At 39.4% G+C, this 4,800-nt stretch overlaps 1 protein-coding gene across 1 annotated transcript in view; it reads right to left on the bottom strand.

The window, feature by feature from the left end:
• Fbxl7 (F-box and leucine-rich repeat protein 7) overlaps positions 1–4,341 on the bottom strand; it is a 342,295-nt gene extending 337,954 nt beyond the window's left edge. Inside the window, exon 1 of the mRNA XM_071675481.1 lies at positions 4,249–4,341. The gene's annotated coding sequence lies outside the window, so the exon portion shown is untranslated. The remainder of the gene's footprint in view (positions 1–4,248) is intronic.
• Between the last annotated feature and the right edge of the window lie 459 nt (positions 4,342–4,800).

Here is a 4,800-nt window from a genome sequence, read left to right on the forward strand (position 1 = left end):
ACATGTGTATGGGGGTGGGTTGGGCCATCTCTTTCGTCTGTTTCCTTGCGCTACCTCGCAAACGCGGGAGACAGCGGCAAAATATATATATATATATATATATATATATATATATATATATATATATATATATATATATATATATATATATTTTTTTTTTGCTTTGTCGCTGTCTCCCGCGTTTGCGAGGTAGCGCAAGGAAACAGACGAAAGAAATGGCCCAACCCACCCCCATACACATGTATATACATACGTCCACACACGCAAATATACATACCTACACAGCTTTCCATGGTTTACCCCAGACGCTTTACATGCCTTGATTCAATCCACTGACAGCACGTCAACCCCGGTATACCACATCGCTCCAATTCACTCTATTCCTTGCCCTCCTTTCACCCTCCTGCATGTTCAGGCCCCGATCACACAAAATCTTTTTCACTCCATCTTTCCACCTCCAATTTGGTCTCCCTCTTCTCCTCGTTCCCTCCACCTCCGACACATATATTCTCTTGGTCAATCTTTCCTCACTCATTCTCTCCATGTGCCCGAACCATTTCAAAACACCCTCTTCTGCTCTCTCAACCACGCTCTTTTTATTTCCACACATCTCTCTTACCCTTACGTTACTTACTCGATCAAACCACCTCACACCACACATTGTCCTCAAACATCTCATTTCCAGCACATCCATCCTCCTGCGCACACCTCTATCCATAGCCCACGCCTCGCAACCATACAACATTGTTGGAACCACTATTCCTTCAAACATACCCATTTTTGCTTTCCGAGATAATGTTCTCGACTTCCACACATTCTTCAAGGCTCCCAGAATTTTCGCCCCCTCCCGCACCCAATGATCCACTTCCGCTTCCATGGTTCCATCCGCTGCCAGATCCACTCCCAGATATCTAAAACACTTCACTTCCTCCAGTTTTTCTCCATTCAAACTCACCTCCCAATTGACTTGACCCTCAACCCTACTGTACCTAATAACCTTGCTCTTATTCACATTTACTCTTAACTTTCTTCTTTCACACACTTTACCAAACTCAGTCACCAGCAGTTTCTCACATGAATCAGCCACCAGCGCTGTATCATCAGCGAACAACAACTGACTCACTTCCCAAGCTCTCTCATCCCCAACAGACTTCATACTTGCCCCTCTTTCCAAAACTCTTGCATTCACCTCCCTAACAACTCCATCCATAAACAAATTAAACAACCATGGAGACATCACACATCCCTGCCGCAAACCTACATTCACTGAGAACCAATCACTTTCCTCTCTTCCTACACGTACACATGCCTTACATCCTCGATAAAAACTTTTCACTGCTTCTAACAACTTGCCTCCCACACCATATATTCTTAATACCTTCCACAGAGCATCTCTATCAACTCTATCATATGCCTTCTCCAGATCCATAAATGCTACATACAAATCCATTTGCTTTTCTAAGTATTTCTCACATACATTCTTCAAAGCAAACACCTGATCCACACATCCTCTACCACTTCTGAAACCACACTTCTCTTCCCCAATCTGATGCTCTGTACATGCCTTCACCCTCTCAATCAATATCCTCCCATATAATTTACCAGGAATACTCAACAAACTTAAACCTCTGTTATTTGAGCACTCACTCTTATCCCCTTTCCCTTTGTACAATGGCACTATGCACGCATTCCGCCAATCCTCAGGCACCTCACCATGAGTCATACATACATTAAATAACCTTACCAACCAGTCAACAATACAGTCACCCCCTTTTTTAATAATATATATATATATATATATATATATATATATATATATATATATATATATATATATATATATATATATATATATATATATATATATATATACATATATATATATATATGCTCTGTGGAAGGTATTAAGAATATATGGTGTGGGAGGCAAGTTGTTAGAAGCAGTGAAAAGTTTTTATCGAGGATGTAAGGCATGTGTACGTGTAGGAAGAGAGGAAAGTGATTGGTTCTCAGTGAATGTAGGTTTGCGGCAGGGGTGTGTGATGTCTCCATGGTTGTTTAATTTGTTTATGGATGGGGTTGTTAGGGAGGTAAATGCAAGAGTTTTGGAAAGAGGGGCAAGTATGAAGTCTGTTGGGGATGAGAGAGCTTGGGAAGTGAGTCAGTTGTTGTTCGCTGATGATACAGCGCTGGTGGCGGATTCATGTGAGAAACTGCAGAAGCTGGTGACGGAGTTTGGTAAAGTGTGTGGAAGAAGAAAGTTAAGAGTAAATGTCAATAAGAGCAAGGTTATTAGGTACAGTAGGGTTGAGGGTCAAGTCAATTGGGAGGTGAGTTTGAATGGAGAGAAGGCTGGAGGAAGTGAAGTGTTTTAGATATCTGGGAGTGGATCTGTCAGCGGATGGAACCATGGAAGCGGAAGTGGATCATAGGGTGGGGGAGGGGGCGAAAATTCTGGGAGCCTTGAAGAATGTGTGGAAGTCGAGAACATTATCTCGGAAAGCAAAAATGGGTATGTTTGAAGGAATAGTGGTTCCAACAATGTTGTATGGTTGCGAGGCGTGGGCTATGGATAGAGTTGTGCGCAGGAGGATGGATGTGCTGGAAATGAGATGTTTGAGGACAATGTGTGGTGTGAGGTGGTTTGATCGAGTAAGTAACGTAAGGGTAAGAGGGATGTGTGGAAATAAAAAGAGCGTGGTTGAGAGAGCAGAAGAGGGTGTTTTGAAGTGGTTTGGGCACATGGAGAGAATGAGTGAGGAAAGATTGACCAAGAGGATATATGTGTCGGAGGTGGAGGGAACGAGGAGAAGAGGGAGACCAAATTGGAGGTGGAAAGATGGAGTGAAAAGGATTTTGTGTGATCGGGGCCTGAACATGCAGGAGGGTGAAAGGAGGGCAAGGAATAGAGTGAATTGGAGCGATGTGGTATACAGGGGTTGACGTGCTGTCAGTGGATTGAATCAAGGCATGTGAAGCGTCTGGGGTAAACCATGGAAAGCTGTGTAGGTATGTATATTGCGTGTGTGGACGTATGTATGTACATGTGTATGGGGGGGGTTGGGCCATTTCTTTCGTCTGTTTCCTTGCGCTACCTCGCAAACGCGGGAGACAGCGACAAAGTATAAAAAAAAAAAAAAAAAAAAAAAAAAAAAAAATATATATATATATATATATATATATATATATATATATATATATATATATATATATATATATATACATATATATATATATATATATATATATATATATATATATATATATATATATATATGAAATGAAACACGATAAGTTCCCAAGTGCACTTTCGTGTAATAATCACATTATCAGGGAAGACACAAGAGAGAAATATAACAGTCTGTTTATATACAATGAAGAGACGTCGCTTGGAAGCCATTCGGTAAACTCTTAAGTAAAACTCTTTGACCTGGGTAAGACTATAAGACCAGGCTGAGACTATGAGACATGGGTATGACTGTAAGATCTAGCTTAAAATGTTCAACACTGGCAGGACTGTGGGATCTGACTAAGACTGCAAGACCTCACCAAGACTTTCAAACCTAAGTACGTCTTTATGTAAGACCTATGTAAGACTATAAGACTCATTCTTGATTATATGTATAACCTCACTAAGAATAATTGAAATTAACTAAGACTATAAGAACCTGACTAAGTTTATAAGACCTAACTAAGACTTTAAGAACCTGACTAAGTTTATAAGACCTAAGACTATGATACCTAACTAAGACTATAAGACCTAACTTAGACTGTAAGACCTATCTAAGATTATGATACCTAAGACTATGAGATCTAACTAAAACTATGAGATTTAGCTAAGACTATGAGACCTGACTAAGACTATAATACCTAACTAAGACTATAAGACCTATCTAAGACTATGAGACCTAAGACTATAAGACCTATCTAAGACCTATGAGACCTAACTAAGACTATAAAACGTGAATAAGATTATAATGCCCAACTAAGACTATAAGACCTGACTAAGACTATAATGCCTAACTAAGACTATAAGACCTGTCTAAGACTATGAGACCTGACTAAGACTATAATGCCTAACTAAGACTATAAGACCTAACTAAGACCATAAGACCTAACTAAGACTATAAAATCTGACTAAGACTATAATAAATAACTAAGACTCTAAGATCTAACTAAGACTATATGACTCTGATAACGGTATTGGCCTTGACCAAGCGTCTGACAAAGAGGAAGATGACGCACTACCTTCACAGCAAGACGAACCGTCGTGAACGTTCGCTACTCCAAGCGGACCTGTCAACCAAGAAAACACATGAATTAATTCAACTCAGTGTGTATCTATTAATTGTCTATCAGTGTGTATCTATTAACTGTCTATCAGTGTTTATCTATCAACTGTCTATCGACCGGTGTATCTGTATATGCCTGTCAGTGTCAAGCATTATGTCTCTCTGGATCTGTTTGATTGTTTCGTATGTTGATATCTTATATCATAAACTGATAACACTCACAACTTAGATAACAAGTAAAACTTACCGTAGAGGAAATTGATAACACCAACTGTTACCATATAAGAGACTGATAACATGATAACACCAACTGTTACCATATAAGAGACTGATAACACCCAAATGTTACCAGATGACTCATAAATACCACAAATCTTTATCATGAATGTCACTAACTTCACCAAGATCATAATCCTGTGCAATACATATGAGTCGTACACCAAAATACCTTCAATAAGCGAACAACATATACAACATAACACAGTATAACTCACTAATACAACAAACT

Source organism: Panulirus ornatus, chromosome 2, assembly GCF_036320965.1.
Source record: "Panulirus ornatus isolate Po-2019 chromosome 2, ASM3632096v1, whole genome shotgun sequence".
Taxonomy (NCBI): Eukaryota; Metazoa; Arthropoda; class Malacostraca; order Decapoda; family Palinuridae; genus Panulirus; species Panulirus ornatus.